Raw genomic sequence first — 20,044 nt, forward strand, 5'->3', positions numbered from 1 at the left:
CACATTAACATTGTTTCAAAATAAAATTTTCAAAATAAGCGTTATTCCCTGAGGGTATGTCTACACTACCCTCCTAATTCGAACTAGGAGGGTAATGTAGGCATACCGCACTTGCAAATGAAGCCCGGGATTTGAATTTCCCGGGCTTCATTTGGATGAAGCCGGCCGGCGCCATTTTTAAATGCCGGCAGTTCGAACCCTGTGCCGCGCGGCTACACGCGGCACGGAGTAGCTAGTTCGGATTAGGCTTCCTAATCCGAACTAGCTGTACTCCTCATTCCACGAGGAGTACAGCTAGTTCGGATTAGGAAGCCTAATCCGAACTAGCTACTACATTCCTAATCCTAGGAAGCCTAATCCGAACTAGCTACTACATGCCACGTGTAGCCGCGCGGCACGGGGTTCGAACTGCCGGCATTTAAAAATGGCGCCGGCCGGCTTCATGCAAATGAAGCCCGGGAAATTCAAATCCCGGGCTTCATTTGCAAGTGCGGTATGCCTACATTACCCTCCTAGTTCGAATTAGGAGGGTAGTGTAGACATACCCTGAGGGTGCATCTACACACCACCCTAAACTCGAAATAAGATACGCAATTTGCACTACTCAAATTGTGTATCATATTTTGATTCTATTTTAAAATAGGTTATTTTGAAATTTGGTGCATCTACATAATGCCAATTTCAAAATAATGCACTTTTTCGAGACATCCCTTAACCCTCGTGGAACAAGGTTACATGGAAGCCAAAATAGTTCTCCTGTTATTTAAAAAAGTATTTCAAAATAATGGGCAGCTTGTAAAGACACGGGTAGATTCCTCCGGTATCCCAAAATAGCTGCACAGTATAGACATACCCTGAGGAAAGCAGGAGTACAGATTTCAAAATAACCAGCCAGTTATTTTGAAATAATGGGCTTGGTAGTATAGATTCTCCCCTTATTATTTAGAAATAAGAGGGGTTATTTTGAAACAACTCCATAGTGTCGAGTAGGGCTATGATAGGAAGTATATGGAAAAGTCAACAGTGTATTTTCATGTAGAAGCAAAAATAAATGTAAAGTACTTACACTTAAATATCAAGAATATTTCATATTTTAACTCAGATAACAGGCATTTTCTTAAACATCTATTAAAAGAAAGATGATGGTGTTATTTTCTATAGGGATTTAAAGCAAAGTACTTCAGAATGGAATATTTTCTCTCTCTCCTTTAATTCTTTCTGGTGGACAACAAACAGAAAAAGCTAGAGCCCAGATGGGAGGCTTTTTCTCAAGAGGATAGTTGTAATAGGCAGAAGGAAAGTGCAAGTAGGTGAAAAGGGAATAATAAATAACTGAATAGAAGCTGGAATGTTCTCTGCTGAAAACCCTGAGAAGTGGAAGCTGAGCGCTAAAAAAGGCATAGAAAACAGAAGGAAGGCTGAGAAATGCCACCCATGGCAATTAGTTTGAAATGCTGAGACTGAATCTGGTAGGAAATTTTATACCAGAATAATTTCTGTGCAGCTTCCACAAAATAGAAATTCTCCACAGGAAAATGTACGTATTTGTGAAAATTTGACTCTCCACTGGTAAAAACAAAATGAAAAAAATTGTTTTGGATTGGTTTGATCCAAATTATAGAATATTATACAATACTTCATTGTACTGAATATACTCTAAATATTTCTTTTTGAATCGGTAAAAAATAAACAAAAAATAATCAAACTGAATTTTCTTTTTTTTGCACATTATCATATGGGAATTGTAGTCCATTGTTTTCCCTAAACAGGGGTTCATGGAGGACTGCATTTCCCAAAATATAACATGGTCTAAACTGGATGATCCATCGGGGTGCCCATGGCATGCAAAGCATTATGGGAGATAGAGTCCAGCTATAGCCCTGACTTCCCACAGTTTCCTCTATGGTCCGGTACATTGTTCCCACCAAATGAGGATCAGCAGAAGAGCCTGGAAGGTCGTGAAAGTTGAAACTGTTTCTGACTTGAGGGCTGTGTCTAGATTGCACCCCTTTTCCATAAAAGGGATGCAAATTAGATACAGGGCAATTGCAAATGAAGCAGGGATTTAAATCTTCCCTGCTTCATTTGCATAAACATGGCTGCCATTTTTTTCCGGCTCGGGGCTTTGCCGGCAAAAAGCGCCAGTCTAGACGGGGATCTTTCAGAAAATAAAGCCTTTCCCGAAAGATCCCTTATTCCTCTTAAAATCAAATGAAGCAGGGAAGATTTAAATCCCCGCTTCATTTGCAATTGCGCTGTGTCTAATTTGCATCCCTTTTACGGAAAGGGGGTGCAATCTAGACACAGCCTAGGTGTTGTAAAATAGTACTAGAGTGGCTGGTTGAGGGCACCCATGTTTTCTCTTCACGATGCAATAACATTGATGATAGACTTGCCTTTTTAGGGGCTTAGAATATATAAGAATTTAAAAATGTGGTATGTATTGCTCAGCTTCACCAGATTCTGGATTTGTCTTTGAAGCCAGTACTATGTAATTATTACTGCAACACAAGCAGCAAACTCTTTGAAATTTAAAATAAGAGAATATATTGTTAGCCCTCACTAGCTATGGTATAAATCTTGAACATCTAGTTTTTCTTATCTATTTTGGGGTATTTTATTATGTACCTCAAGGCTATTTTGATATAGTGCATATGTGAAATGTAAGGTGAGATTACTTATTTGGGGGATAGAGGAGTGAAGTGCTGTGCTGCTCAGTTGAGATGGTGAGTAATAATATGAGTATAAATTGGTATTCTTGCTTGGGAATTGTGATGTTCTCTGTCAGAGCCGGAGATGGCTGCACCCATGGGGTGAACTTCTTGGCATAGAAGCATATTAGAAGATCCATCAGCTTTTCCTTTGCTCTGCATGAGATGTAATTCTAGAAGTGTAATCTCCAGCAGGAACTGAAGAGCCTGAATCATGTCCATTGGTAAAAATTAGTAAGTCCATTGATATTAGCGAAATTTTTATATGAATTAAGACAATGTAGAAACATCAGATTAGGAATTTTGAGGTTAAAGTTGCTTCTTAAAAGTTAAAAACTTTTTTGGGGGATCTGCATGGTTTGAGGTAGGAATAATTTAAAGTAAATAAGAATCACTCAATCCATATCCACTCTCTTGGGCCACCTTAATGCTGAATCGCTGACAAGAGGAAAACTCATTTTCTGTACTTTAAATAGATTTTTCCAAGTAATGTCATACTGCACAAGAAAATATTTAGAACTTGATAACTCTGGCGATTTATATATTTCTTGTTTTATAATCCACCAAAATTGATCTTTTTTTAGAGGAAGAGTTTATTATCTGTAAAACTCCATGTTTCCAATGGGAACATGTTTTGTTTGAATTTTTTGACCAGCCCTATTATTTAGTAATGTTGTGTTGTTTCAATGTCCTAAGCAGTTGAGTCAATTGGTCTTAAATCTATATTTCTCATCTGCTTTAATTCCTACAGCTTTTCACTATGGCTGTCAGAACTGATATTAAAATCTGCAACCAAAGAAGCAGGGGTGGTGACTACTGTGTACTATAGTTGAGATATTTCCAGGTTTATCTTTCAATATGCAAATCACTCTGTAATTTTAAACGTTACGCTTCACTTGGTCAAATGATTTCCGGATACACTGTGATTAAAAGATGGGCCCAATCCACAAACCTCAGATCCAAAGACACATATCCCTAGAGTTTGTGAATGTTTAAACCTGGAGTTTTGGCTTACCATTATTGAGATAAGATCCATTGCAGATTTTATTCTGACAAAAAATTATATCATTTCAAGTATTTCTAAGAGTGAAGCACATTAGAATTTTTAAAACTCCTAGCAAAATGGATATTCTCATGCTGACAGTGTTTTCTACTTGCCACTTAAGTAGCATTCTGAAAGAATAGTTGCTGGAAAGATTGCACAATAAGAATTTGTGGGATTTTCCTGATGATATATTTGTCTCTCCAGCTATTATTCAGAAACTGATGATGCAAAATGGGCATTGGCAGATTTGGAATTAAAGGAGAAAAAACAGCAGTGTTGGACAAACTTGACTAATCTAGTGGTATTCCTTTGCTAGTTTTTTTATTATTATCTCCTCATTATCTGTCTGTGATTAATCAGGAATTAACGTGCATAAAATGTGCACTATCAGGCAGTGGCATTTCAGACTTTCCTAAATGTTTGTAAGGACAAAGTCAGTGTAATATTTGACAAGGAATATTCATCCTGGAGGATCTAGTTATTAAATCTCTTGCCAAGTTATTAGCCATTATTATCATCCCAAAAATGTGTGTACGTATGTGTGTGTGTACATATATATCTCCAAACAAAACAAAAAAAGAGTGTTCATGGTCTTCCAGAATTTTGGTCAGTGGTAAATGTCTATACTAGGAAATTATTTCAAAATCGTTTATTTTGAAAAAATAGCTCCTGAAATAACTATTTTGAAATAGCATGTCCTCACTATAGGGAATCCTCGAAATTAGTCCAAGGCAGGGTCCCTTAGGACGTGTCCAGACTCAGGGGTTTTTTCGGGAAAAGTAGCCTTTTCCCGAAAAAACTTCCCCTGCGTCCAGACTCAAGCCGCGTTCTTTCGAAATTATTTCGAAAGAACACGGCTTTTCTTTCGATGGCGGTAAACCTCGTTTCACGAGGAAGAACGCCTTCCTTCGAAAGTTCCTCTTTCGAAGGAAGGCGTTCTTCAATGTAAAGAGGCCGTCTTCGAAAGAGAGCATCCAGACTCGCTGGGTGCTCTCTTTCGAAAAAGCGGATTTCCTCTATCGAAAGATCCGCCTGCAGTCTAGACGCGATCTTTCGAAAGAGGCTCTTTCGAAAGATGCTTTCGAAAGAGCCTCTTTCGAAAGAAGCCTGCAGTCTAGACATAGCCTTAGGGTATGTCTACACTGTGGAGCTATTTTGGGATACCAGAAATATCCTGAAATAGCTATTCTGCGTCCATTGAAACAGCTCGTTATTTTGAAATAGATTTATAATGAGTGGCTTATTCTGACATCCTGGTAACTCTCATTCCACAAGGGTTAAAGGAATTTCTGAATAGCTCATTATTTCAAAATTTTAATTATAAAATAAGCTATTTTGAAATACAATAAAAATAAGCTACGCAATTTGCATGGCGCAAATTGCGTAGCTTATTTTGAGTTAAGGGTACTGTGTAGATGTACCCTACATATGAATGTGCTACCTTGACTTAGAGCCCCAGGAAACACTCAGAATTACTTTGAATGACTCTCGGGAATATTTATTTCAAAATAGCAGCTGTGTAGTGTCCACACTTACCATTATTTCGAAATATCTATTTTGAAATGAGCATTATTCCTTGTAGAAAGCTGGATTTATTATTCTGAAATAACCAGCCCCTTATTTCAAAATAATGGCGTGGTAGCGTGGATGCTCTGATTGTTATTTTGAAATAAGCGGAGTTATTTCTAAATAATTCTGTAGTGGAGACCAGGGCTTAAAGTAATTAAAATTAAGATAAATGAAAGATAGGGAGTAGGTACTTGATTTAGCTGTCCAATAAATCTGAGAAGCATGGAAAATTCTTTTCAGATTTGGTAGGAACTTTTGTAGTCATAAGGATTTATAGTATAAGGAAAAAGTTAGTACCAGATTCTGGAAGAGGTGCTAATATGAAGATATTGTCTGTTAGACTCTGTCAAAGATTCATGCAAGGGAAGGTGAGCAGTGCACCCTGACTACTTTCAAATTCTTTCAGAGAAGGAAACTGGCTATTCCTGAGGTAAAAATATAACAAAGAGAAAGAAAGAGGGTGCCCCACCACAGCTTGTAAAGTAGCCCCTGTGACAGCGTTTAAAAGATTGATAGTGGATGTCACTTTATGTCTCAGCCACATAAAGTGGTTGTGGTGCTGGAGTGCAAAATGGAAAGGAAAATGGAGAATCATTGGTTTGGCTTCCACCATGGAAAAGGATGTTGTATAGAAAAGACTCAGGTCTTGTCTAATTAGTGCATTAGTCCCCACCAGAGGAGGGGGACACATTATGGTACATGTGTTTTGTGCTCTAACTAGCCCATGTGGGACCCTGCAGGCATGGACTAAAAATTCTTTTCTGTACGTTAATGTAGACCAGTTTCCAATAGTCAGAACTACATGTACAGGAAACTTTTAGTGTATACCAGCAGGGTCTACATGGACCTATTAGAATGTGACATACTAGTGTACCCTAAAGTTTATATTCCACTAATGCATTTTTAGACAAAAGTGCTGATAGCTATATGAAGCAGCTTTCAGTTCAGTGATGATGAGACAAACTAGAAGTGGGCTCTCTGCACAGGAAAGAGAGCTTAAACTTGAGTCTCTGCAGAAACTGTTGCCGTATTTAGCTCCTGAGGCTACATTAATTTCTATGAGAGTAGGAAGAAAGCTGTGATCTGTGCTCATGTAGCTGGGTCAAATTGGCACTTGAAATGGAGACAAGCACTAATTTAAGCTTTCTCTCTGGTAGGTGGCTTTGCAGCTGAGTGGAATTCTGCTAAGCAACTCTCTTCTTTCTCACCTACATTCAGCATGGCTTAAATAGAAGAGTTTTTTATATGGCCAGTGATAGAGCTTTACTATTTTTACAGCAAAGAGTTTGACCCAATTTACTCCTATTTCTGATGGTGAATTTATTGTGAACAGACTTATATAATTCACAGGGGGTTTTTTTGGACAAATGTTTCTGAAAACATATTTCAGCATATGGATGACTGTAAGCTATTTGCAACAATTACTGCTTTGAGTATTCACTATTTTTACTGTGTAGTTGATAACCTGCTACTGTTTCCTTAATTGGATGTCTCCCAAATAAACTCAGTCCTTTCAACATTGCTGAGCAAACATTTCAACTGTAAAAACTTGTGCAAATAAGTTTTTGTTCTAGTCTTTTAGTAAAGATTACCATGAATAAAATTTCAGTGGCATAAATGCTCATTTAAAGTAATTATATGGGCTCACAAATACTATCAAAGTGAATTACTAAATTTTAATTGAATGACAATTCAGAGTTATTTTTGAAGCATTTGGCCTCTCAGGACCGCAGTTTTGTCTCTTCGGAAAGACTTCCTGTAGCACAATTCATATGTTGAACTGGTTTTGACTCGGGGAAAGAGTGCCATTTATTTGCATTGCCAACACACTGTACTTCAACACCCATCCAAATCTGACCAGACCCACACATGCTTACCTAGAGAGATCTTAAGAAGACAAAGAACAAAAAGGAGAAATAAGGGAAAGAGATGAAATTAAAAGTATGAAACTCTCCAACATATTATGGTAATTTCTTCTTCTTTGACACACTCTAATTTCTCTCTAAGATGTTAAATATACACACAGGCATACCGTACATTGAACTGAAAGGGAATGTGCTGGTAATAATTTTAATTGGGCTGTTTATATTGTTCATTTGGTTAGGTTTGGTGAGCTGCCCTACTTTTAATGAATCATTAGGGCCCAATTCTGTCCTGAGTTCCTTTGGGTGCAATTCCCATTGAAGTGTGAATTTAGATTTTATTTAGAACTTTAATTGCATGTGCAGCAGCATGCTTGGCTCTTATGAATATTAATAGTTCTCTGTAAAGGCATGATGTACATAACAATGATGTTATAGGGAGAACAACTGCCTTGGTTTGAGTCTGGTCACTTCATATTATTCTTGTTTCCCTGTTGCCTTTCGCTTTTTAAAGATATTTTGCTAAGTTGTGTGTGTATATATATATATATATATATATATATATATAGCCAAAAAATCCAAATGTATAAAAAATTCTTTTCAAACTATGATACATTTTCACAAAACTGTCAATTTCCTCAACATTTGATATTTTATGAGCTCACTTAAATGCTTATTACCCATGGAATTAAGCTATGTTTAAGTTCAGTTCTTTGAAGAGCAATGCTGCCGTGAATAAAAGGAGGGAAAGCTGGATAAATGTAAAGAAAATTATAGAATCATAGAATACTAGGACTGGAAGGGACCTCGAGAGGTCATCAAGTCCAGTCCCCTGCCCTCATGGACCAAATACTGTATAGACCATCCCTGACAGGCATTTATCTAACCTACTCTTAAATGTCTCCAGAGATGGGGATTCCACAACCTCCCTGTGCAATTTATTCCAGTGTCTGACTACCCTGACAGTTAGGAACTTTTTCCTAATGTCCAACCTAAACCTCCCTTGCTGCAGTTTAAACCCATTGCTTCTTGTTCTATCCCCAGAGGCCAAGACGAACAAGTTTACTCCCTCCTCCTTATGACACCCTTTTAGATACCTGAAAACTAAATGGAGGGTTACTTCTTTGTGCATGCACAATTGGGAAGTTGCATCCTTTGTAGTATTCTAAGTTTCTTTTATCCATGGGGAGGGTCCTCAGATAATGTTTTCAAGGTGAACTTACGGAGTCTGATTCTTCATTCTCTTTCACCTTGTGTGGTTCCTTACACCTGTGCATAGTGGCTGTTAAATGGTACCATTTAAATATAACTACAGGGGTGTGTATAACAAGCCAGGATACAGAGCAATAGAGAATCAAGTCCATAAAATTTCTCTAATCCTCTTCAATCTCCATGAAAGGGTACAAATTGAGCCCTACCCAGTGTTCTATGGGAATTGCTGCCCAGATCAGGGCCTTTGGTAAGGTTGTCTTTACTAACAACTCTGAAAACCAACTGATAAAATATTAATGAGTCCAAATCAGTACAAAACAAAAACTGAAAACTTTCAGAGCCATGGGCAACTTTCTACAAATACAGGAAGTCTGAATGGGAAAGGGAGCTTAATGAAGTAAATGGAAAATAAACATTAGATAACTAAGAAGCCCAAGGCCAACATTTATATTTTGGATTAAGACTTTTATCCTTCTGAAAAAATACATACTTATGAATTATCAAAAGCATATTGTTTTAAAGCGCCAGATGGGAACAAACTGTTAGTGAATTGAATAGAAAAACAAATTACAGATAGCAATGGCAGCATTACATACACACAGGCTTTAAAATCACATACATTGTTTGACACACCTATTTCTTCTTTTATTACGATGTCGAGAATTAAAGATATTACATGTTGTTACTACTGAAGTAACAAATTTAAAAAAAAATGTTCTCACATTCCTTTTTGTCACTTTCGTACTTCCACCATCCTAATATACAAGGATGAACTGTATTGTTCTCAGTCATCTCTCTTATGCAAACCTATAACACAGTGGCTAAATATATGCGTCCTATCGCCCCAGTTACTAGGACCCCAGGCTAGCAAGTCATTTAAGCATGTAAATACTCGCATTGAAATCACATGTTTAAAGCTAAGCCAGTGTTTGTTTTGGTTGTTGGTGCTGATACTGATTTGGGGGCATATTTTTCCCTAGGTGATTAGTAGTAAAATGAAATTTGCCTTTCTTTTTTGCAACACTGAATATGTAGAGAGCAGCCTTTCACACTTCATTATAGTCAATGATTTGTCAGGATTAATGAATTCATTTACCAATAAATTTAAAAACACCACCATATTTTTCTTATTGAATTGAATGGCCAGACTCTCACCGGATTCAGTGGGAGTAGGACTGAGTTCATGGGGCTAGATTTTCAGAGATATGTAGGCACCTAAAGATGCAGATAAGGATAAGAACATAAGAATGGCCATACTGGGTCAGACCAAAGGTCCATCCAGCCCAGTAGCCTGTCTGCCGACAGTGACCAGCACCAGGTACCCCAGAGGGGGTAGACCGAAGACAGTGATCAAGCTATTTGTCTCGTGCCATCCATCTTCAGCCTCTGACAAACAGAGGCCAGGGACACCATTTCTATCCCCGGCTAATAGCCTTTTATGGACCTAACCTCTATGAAATTATCTAGCTTCTCTTTAAACTCTGTTATAGTTCTAGCCTTCACAGCTTCCTCTGACAAGGAGTTCTACAGGTTGACTACACGCTGTGTGAAGAAGAACTTTCTTTTATTAGTTTTAAACCTGCTACCCATTAATTTCATTTGGTGTCCTCTAGTTCTTCTATTATGGGGACTAATAAATAACTTTTCTTTATTCACCCTCTCCATACCACTTATGATTTTATATACCTCTATCATATCCCCCCTTAGTCTCCTCTTTTCTAAACTGAAAAGTCCCAATCTCTTGGTAGATTTGTGAAAGGTGACTATCCAGGTTTGGCAACAACTCCTGTGCCCACTGGTCCGGAACTAAACAAAACAAAACAAAAAATTGTTTTCTGCTAGATAAGACCCTACACATATAATATTGAAAGATGGTAAGCATTGAATGTAAATTGCATGGATCTGTGTTTTAAGGAGAATGCATTTTTGTTGTGATTATACTATAATTCTTTTATTCTATGTATTAGCTTTATTTTTTGTTCTAGATTTATTTCATGTTGTCCCAAACTAAGTCCATTGTAAATACATACCTAGCTTATTACTTCACTATACCTAACAACAATTTAAATTATACCTAATTTAATTGTGCCACAGTTATTGCTGATGAACCACAAACAAGAAATAACTTGGTTTGAATCTCAGATCCCATGCAAGGCTTATAGTTGGGAAGACATTTTGTAAAGATCCCTTCTGATTAGGTAATTGACTTTGACCAGAAGTCATTGACAGACAATAAACATAAAGACAGACATGTCTTAAAAAAAATACAATTTTATTTTAACAAAGCCAAATGTCTGGGTTTTGTTTCTAGTTTTTTTTAAACAATGATGCCTTTGCTACTTCTCCCAATACCAGGTACACCCCAGGAAAAGCCAGTATTGGTTCTCTTGCAAGTACAATTGAGGTAAGCAAAGTGTCACAAGCTGAATATGATCATTTACTAGTGCTTTCATTTATTTTTTTTACCTAGATTATCAAATGTGACCTTTGCTAAAAGAGATACCAAATTCTGTGAAATTGTACTGAGCAATTCCATTTCCTAAGCTGCTTGTAGAAAATAGGAATATTTTGCTAACTTCCCTTTCCATGAGCACCATATTATTTTAACACAATTTTATGCAGAAATACAGAATATTAATTAAGAAATTATACTTAGATGGGATTTTGTGAACATTAACTAGTTAATGTAGTTATCAAAACATATATGTGAATCAGATAAATTTAATTATTCCCATTTAACCTATGGGAAGAGTGAGATCAAAACTAATCACAAGACCACAGGGGAAGCTGAAGTGTCAAATAGCATTTTTCAGCAGTTCCTGATATTCTGGAACTACACCATTTTTAATGTACAATTTATATAGGAAATACCCTGTCATTGCAATCTGCTTTGGGATTTGGGGGGTTCTGTTTACAGATTTCTAAATACTTCCCTAAAATACCAGTGCATTGGGATTTATCTGTGAAATGAGGTAGAAAAGATAGAAATATCAGAGGGACAGTACTAGCCCTATTGAAATCAATTATTGGTATTGACTTCGGTGGGGGGTCATAATTTCACTCTAGAAAAGAGATTTTTAAAAGCACTCGGTGTCAGTTTCACTGTCTTTCCACTGATGTCAATGGGAGTTCTACTAGTGACTTCAAAAGAAGCACAGTTAAGTCATCATTGAGCACTGCAGAAAATCCCATCCTAACCACATTTCTGTTTTTGTTTTCTTCTTTCTAGATTTTAAGTAACTTTCATGCTGGTGAAATGCACAGAATTGACAGTAAGAGACAAGGTGACTGAAGTGCTCTCTCTTATTAGACCAACTTCTGTTTGATGAAGGACACAACCTTCCAAGCTTATGCAGAGTTGGAAAAGAGGACTGAGTAAGTTTGAAAGCTTGTCTCTCTCTTATCAACAGAAGTTGGTCTAAGAAGACGAAGAACCTCAGAAACCTTGTCTTTCTGTGAGGAAGAAGCCTTTTTCTGAAAGAACTCTTTCAGAAAAAGGTGTGTGTGGATGGGGAAGAGGGTGTTCTCTTGCAAGAAGAGGAAAGAGGAAAAAGTACAAGTGCCCTGGTGGCCATTCCACCCATAGTAATAACAGCTTACGTTTGAGATAGCATCCCTTCAGTGTGGATGCTCTCTTTCGAAAAAGTAGGTGGCTTTTTCAATGTGTGGATGCTCTTTTTCAGAAGAAGTTTTTTCAGAAGATCTCTCTGGAAAAGTTTCTTCCGAAAGAAGCCTGCCATCTAAACATAGCCTCATTCACAGAATAGCGTAGGCAGCATGTTTTTCATGTGCTATCTGCCTTTGTGCATCTTAACTGGTGGGGTTCATTTGTAGTGGGTGAGAAGTGTGTGAGGTCTCTGGCTGTTCAAACCCAAAGAGAATATCAGTTGTGATGAGAACACATAGTCCATACTAACTGATTTAGAATAATCAGTCTATGAGCTGAAACCTGATTCATAACCATCAGCTGGTAAAAATAGTTTTCTGCCACTATCACCTGTATCAGGATTGGCATCTGCAAAGTGAAAGCTTTCGTACCTTTCTCCAGTCTTATAATATGCTCTCTGATTTATCCAAAAGATTATTTATAATTTATTAATTTACCAAACTCTTAGAAATAATCTATTCCATGCCTAGATTTTTTTTTCAGAAGAATTCCAACATTGTGCCCTAAATAATTTCTACTTCCCTTTTTAAATCTTGGCTGTGATCACTGGAGCACTTGAGAACATATAAGCTGAAATTTCCACCTGATAAAAGACAAGAACAATCCCTTCAAAACGTGAGCATCAATAAAACCTCCAGTCTGACATTGGTAGCTGGCATATGAAGTACTTCTCTGAAAATTGCAGGGTTTTTTTTTTAATTTAACCTATAGCTTGAAAATTTAAAATACATTATCCTTTCCCTCCCAAAAGCTTCACTGTCAGTTACTAAGTAAAACCATCATTAATCACAAGTAGCTACAGTCATGTGGTGATTGTAATTTGGTCACAATGAACAAAAGACAAATGATATAGAATACTATTAGCCGTGATGGTTTTAATGTAGACATTTATCATTGATTTAGGTTCACTTGATATGACTTTGAGATAAAAACAGGGAAAAATTGCCTAGCTGTTGAAAATTTTATTGCTATTAAATCATAATTTTGGCAAAAACGTTCAAATAAGACTTGCAGAGTTTCCTTTATCATTTTATCTTTCCTAAAAGATAAAATTACAGAGGGAGGACTCAGAAGAAACCAGATGCAGTGCAATTAGAAAAGTGAATGCTGATTAGTTGTCATCTATCTAATTGCTAATAATAGAAGCAGAGGTTTTTTGGCAAGCTATCTATTTATAGGAGTCACAAGGCTTATCCAGCTCATCAGAACAGGTACGACACTATCAGAGCAAACGGGGGTGGGAGGAGATCTGCACATACTTTCAGTAAAGTCTTCCCTCTCCCTCCTCCTCCTCCATAAAACTAGCACTGCATAATAATTCCATTGGCACAGAGACTGATGACATACTTAAGATAATCTTCATAATCTAATTTTTGTTCAGTGATGCTATCCAGCGGCATAAGGCAAATCGTTCTTTAGTGCGTCAAAAATTAAAAAGCACAAACAAGACTTTTGCTTCCTTTCCCTGTAGGATATCTCCTTATGTTGTGTGATGTAGCTACCAATGCTTTTCTTAGAAATAAACTTTGAGCTTACACTTAAAATTTGGCAGGTGAAATACAGGACTCAACATACAAATGTATCTGTAATTCAAAACTGCCATTAAACATTTAGCATGACTCCCCTATAATAATATTTGGACTTGTGCCGTTAATTCCTCATTAAGCCAAAAAGTGTCATTTTACAAGTATATTAGTATCCATTGTCATTTTTTTCTGGCTTAGACACTAGGTATGGGATCCACTAGGTCCATTTGTGGCTGTACAAGCCCCAAAATATAATGACTGTGCTTTAATTTGGTGATACAGGCTGTGAACTAGACAAGCTACCGAGTCCAAAGAAGCTGAGTTGTAACTTGGCATTATCCAAGTGGAAGGGAGATTATCGAAGTGGGAGGGAGTTAGTAGAGGTAGAGCTATAGCCATTGGGTATGTACATGGAACAAATCTGCAGGTCACGAATGCCATATGAACACAAGAGTTCATGGTAATGAATGCATCTGTCTGAGTTTGAAATAAGTGAGATGACTAACTGGGTGTCATCGACATATCACTTATCATAACATTTACCTTTTGAGGGTAAACATCTCTAGATTAAACCAGGTGAAAAAGAGAATCCTTGTAGGATATTATAGGTTATGTCTAAGCAAAAAGAAAAGTTAGAAAAAGATACACAAATTGCAAACCTCAATTTGCATATCTTTTTCCACTTTTCTTTCAGAAGTGGCTTTTCCGAAATTTGGCCTGTCTACACGGGACCAAATTTTGGAAAAACCTCCCCTTTTGATACATATCTTCTTCCTCATATAATAAGAAATATAGGGATGGCAAAAGAACACATCCACTTTTTTGGAAATTGTTCCCTGGAGGCAGCATAGCTTGTTCAGGATAACTGGTATCTCAGAAAAGCTCTGCAGTCTAGTCATAGCCATAGTGAATGAGATTAAAACTGTGTCTGTCTGTCTTTCTGTCTGTCTTCAGAGATAATGACTACAGAATTACCTGCACAATACAACTTTATCTATTGATTAGTCTCAGACAATTACAAATAAAGTGGTGTCTAATTAAGCCTTATCTGGTGTCTTCTGTCCTTCTTCTAGTATAGCTTGAAGAACTCCATAGTGAAGAGCCCAACAAACAATAATCTTTCTAAAGGTTTTTAGACCATCCTTTGATATTTAATAGAAAATTATACCCCTTTAGAGGATAGCTTGAAATCATAAGACATATAAGAGAGGGATCTTTCTCTATTCAACTCTATGGGTATTATAGTAATTTCTGTGCAACCTTTTTTGTTTTATCCACGTTTAAATTCTCCAGAGCTTTTTCATGGGGTGTAACCTGGTAGTGTCATCATTATTTAATAAACAGCAATATAGTATTTATTTACATGATGCATTGTATTTGGCATCTCAAAGCACTTACACTGCTCCTGATTACTGAAGCTGAATTCAATCAATAATAAATTCAAGACTTATTAGTTGGTTTTTAGTAAATAAGGTTTTTTAATTCATTGTGTGCACTTTTTATTATTCTGTTTGTCAAAATATATTTAAAATTTCTTTTTACCATTTCTAAAAAATTACTTCGAGATACATTACTCACAAGCACATTCTTAGCTTTGGAATCAGCTGTGAAATGCAGCATGGTAAAATAAAATAACCTTTACAATCCCTGGTAGCTGCCACTGAAATGAACCTTCAGAATCATTGTTTTCCCTTTCCTGAAGGACTCCCTGAGGATTACATTGAAAACAATTCTGTCTTGCTGTCTAACACAGTTCATATAACAACTCCAACCTAGAGTGACATTGGTGAACTCCTGTGTTGTATTACACTGGATAATACTGTATATACTGTACATCAAGGTGTTTGAGGATTCTTATCCTTCACATGTAGGTTCCTAAGAGCTCTAATTGCCTCACAAAAGGAGAAAAGGATAACACCTAAGGAGTAGAGCAATGTAGCCGTGCACCGTTGGAGGCATATTGCTGCCTGAGCACGAGAAGTAGCATAGACAGGTGGACAGTATTCTTTGCTACGTCTTTAAAAGGATACAGCAAATGTTCACCCATTGCAGCAATGTTGATCCATAAGGTTACAAAGCTATGGGTTCATCTCACCCACAAATACTCCCTGTATTTCCTAGCTCACTAAAAGCCAAATTCCACCCATTCTGGGATGGTCATATTTTAGCCCATAATGTCGCTGATATTCTCATTATTCTCAAATAATAGAAGTCACTGTATTTAAAAATACAAATAATACCTTCACTCAATTTTGTGACTTTCCAAATATTCAAACATCTGATTCTGTGAAATTAGATTTTCAGCTCAACCTTTTGATAATGGATTGGGTAGTATGGGCCCGTAACGCTGGAGATGTTTTATATGTTGTGCAGTATATGTGTTTCCAGTGCTGTTTCAGGCTGTGTCGCTCTATGAAGATTGTATGAGTCTATGCAAAGGATACTCATCAAGTGGTGCAGTCATACCTTACCCAAAGTGTTAACTGCTGACTAGAGTTGATTGGGAATCTTTTAAGAAAATGAGGGGGGTTTTGGTCCAAAAATTCCTCAATTTTTTAAAAGTTAAACCAGAAACTTTTCACAAAAACTTATGGCCCAGAGTACTTTCCTGAGATATAGGACAAGCACAGTCACAACACTGTTCTGCCTGATACAGACCAGGGACTATGAACCTAGGTCTTTCACATTTGAGATAAATTCCTTAACCATGTAGTTGTTCTGGAGTAAACATGTCTAAATTTTTTCATTAAAATATTCAAAAGATCAGTTGTATTTTTGTACTAATATGGAATAAACAAAAAAATTGAAATCCTCAATTTTTCACAAAATGGAATCTTGGGTTTCCAGTCATCCCAACTGTTGGATCATTTGAAAGGAAAAAGTGGAGTGGAATAAGGTGTGAATTGGAATTGTTCTGGAATGCTTTCTTTTTATTTGGGGGGTGAAAATGAAAGTTGGTGCTGAAGACAAATGAGTGCTGCACAATTCTGCCTATTCAGAGATTCCAAGATATAGGCCTAAATTATTTCTTGACAAGACTACCAGTTCTACAACCGGATATATGCCAGTAGACTCTGCTTCTGAAATGAATCCAGTGTAGCATTTGAGACACTTGATGGCTATTTCAGGACACGCTTGCCTTTGGATACGTTAACTTGTCTCAGACTGACCTCAAGGAAATCTACCATTGAGGATTCAATCACAGAATTCAGTCCACATAGTGTGTCTAACTGTGGGTCAGTAAACTACCATCAATACCAGTATGTGGCGGGGGGCATTTCCAAGCTTTAAAGACTTCCTAAAACATTTAATTATGTATTTTATGCATCTATATTTTTTCTTTTCAATGCTGCAAGCTTGATTTATCTAAAGAGATTCTGTGCCCAGTGTAGAAATACAGACTAAACTGTGCAATCTTTTCTGAGCTATGTTGCTTGCTGTGTACATCAATGAATAATATTCACATCACACTCAGACAGAAATTCTCAAAAAGCTCAGAAGTCTCAAGGTCAGGAAAAATGGCACAGTCTAATTCTAAAAATGTTTTAAGTTGTCTGGTAAAAATATCCAATAATCTGTGTGCAGTGGTATACTTTCATCATTTTTATTTATGGTAGATCTTAACTGGTATGGGCTATAATGCTTTCAGCCTTCCATAAACCCACAACAATACAGTAAATTGTTGGCACCCACATCAGTAATAGTAAAGATCCTTTTTTATATATATGCTGGATTACAATAACTGTTAGAATAACAGGAGTCTAAAGTGTATTTAAGGTCTTTAGTATTGTGTAACTGCAAGAAGCTGGCACTGTGATTGACAATTATTGTTATTAAATATCACCAATACTAAAGTCTCTGTGTAGGAAAGTTGACTACACACAAATGTCAGCTCAAACCAAGACACATATGTAGCTTTAAAATATCATGAGAGAGATCCATACAGGACTGCATGTTTTGAAACAGTGATAACTTGAACTTGATGGGAAGATGTAGCTCAGTTTATGCACTCGAATCTTTATAAGAAGTAGCATTGTATTGCTTTCCTACCATTGTCATCTTCACTGGCTTCCTACCCATCTTAGAATTTGAATACAAAGCTGTCCAATCAAAGCTGTCTCCATAGTCTTATTCACTCCCTATTTCAGAGAGCTTATTCTCTCTGGGTACATCTACACTAGCCCCCTAGTTCAAACTAGGGAGGCTAATGAGGGTGACCGAAATTGCTAATGAAGCACAGGATTTAAATATCCCGCGCTTGATTAGTGTATTCCCGGCCGGTCGCCATTTTGGAAACTGACTAGCCCGAAGTAACTGCCTGTGTCTATAAGCGACAGAAAAGCGGGATTCCATGATAAACCCCTTAATTTAAATTAACTGTTTCTCCTCATGGAATGAGGTGTAAGAATTAATTCAGACTAAGAGGTTTATCTTGGAATCCCGCTTCTCTGTCGCATATAGATGCGGGCAGTTACTTCGGGCTAGTCAGTTTCCAAAATGGCGATCGGCCGGGAATACGCTAATCAAGCGTGGGATATTTAAAGCCCGTGCTTCATTAGCAATTTTGGTTGCCCTTATTAGCCTCCCTAGTTCTAACTAGGGGGCTAGTGTAGACATACCCTCCCATATTTCTGTCCTTCCTCTATTTCAAAGTTATTTGAAATGACACACAGATGCCAATTTTTCCAGATACCCCTGCTTCTTAGTCTTCTCTGAGCTGACTTCATTTGTAATTGACTCCTCTCCCTCAGTATAATTTGCAGGTGGTAAAAAATTGTTTCTGACTGATTATCATCAAAATATAAATGTCCCTCCCCCCTTTTGAAAGAAGCTCTGTGAATGTAATAAAATCAGTGGAATCGGGTACCTTTTGCTGAAGATAAAATCTATTCCTACTGTACAATAGCTTTTGAGGGGCTCCAGACCTCAACAATTAATCAAAATCAAGAACCAACAACTTTTATGACAGATTGGTATACAAGATGCCACACATCCTTCCTGATATTAGATTTAGATTAACTATATTATCACAAAAAGGCAAACTCTACCCTTTCAGGGGTGATGAGAGAGTATGTGTAAGTAAGGCATAAAAGGAATACTTCTTTACTATAATATAAATACCCGTGGACACTGATTTATATTCTAAGATCCAAATCTGCAGACCTTGCTTATGTAAAATGCCCACTGTATTCTTCATGAACTTGATTGTACAAGGACTGGGGCCATATGCCATGTAACTGTTTTTTAAGCAGTGAATCCAGTGTGGGATTCTACTTGAAGGTCAATGGCATGATGCAGTCTTCAGAAAAGTCTTCAGGACTGAGCTAAAAGTGAATTGCTGTTTATTTGTTCAAAGACTGAAAGATGTGTTTACTGAGAAACAATAGCAAGAGGATTCTGTAATGAAGCTACATGTGGGTGTGGATATATGGTTCTGCTCAGTCAGATTCTTCTGAAGATTAATGCTTTAAAGCTTCCACTGCTGAGACAACACAAAATACATTTTTTAAAAGCCCTGAATCTTATTTATTTAGTAAATCTCTTCATTCAAAATGTTATAATGTGATTTGCTTTTCTTCTAAGATCTTAGAATGGACAACTGCATTAAATGTAATGAGTTTACTTCTGATGAAGTAGATTATCTTCTTGACTTACATCATACTTGTTTAATAACTATACAGTTTCCGGAAACTCTTATAGTAATGTGTATCATACATAGGAATGACATAAAGTCACAAATGACCACCCAACAAGCCATTAATTTTGCTTAAATTAGGAAAAGAATTATTCAAAAAATGCCTTTAAAGAAAATAACTTTATGGAATGATATCTTATTGAATAAATACTGCAAACAGCTAGGTCTGAAACTGAAAAATGTAAATTACAGTATTGTACACGACAGTACTAGAGTGGCAAGTGCACAGATTTGTATTTTGGGGCATTTCTGAGAGATCTGGACAACTCTTGATGCCAAATACCTTTGTGTCTCAAAATGTCTACAAATAAATAAAAATCTCCTTCGACTCAAGAGTTTCTGATTTGTGAATTATGCAAAAGACAGAGGAGGAGCTTTTTCTCTAGAGGCCAGGGGATTAAGCACTCTTCAATCTAAAACCTTCTTGGCTCTCTGCCACTGAATGACTTTAACAATAATGTGCATTTACAGAGCACTATGCAAACATTATTAAAGATACGTCTTTCTATGTTTCTGTGGGAAAGTGCTATTTTGTTTAGAAAGTGTAAGCAAATATAGATAGGTGTTAGGTAGAATATAATTAACCACTAATTTTTCTTGTGTATTTTTCTTCATCTGTTTTTTCAATGGAAAAATGATTGTTTTCTGTCATAAAAGATATAATTAACTTACTATTTTGCTCATTCTAGAATTATAGGAACTTAAAAGTTATTCATGAAAGGGAAGCACCAGATTTAAAATGGTGTAACTCTTAGGA

This window comes from Pelodiscus sinensis, chromosome 3, assembly GCF_049634645.1.
Source record: "Pelodiscus sinensis isolate JC-2024 chromosome 3, ASM4963464v1, whole genome shotgun sequence".
NCBI lineage: Eukaryota > Metazoa > Chordata > Testudines > Trionychidae > Pelodiscus > Pelodiscus sinensis.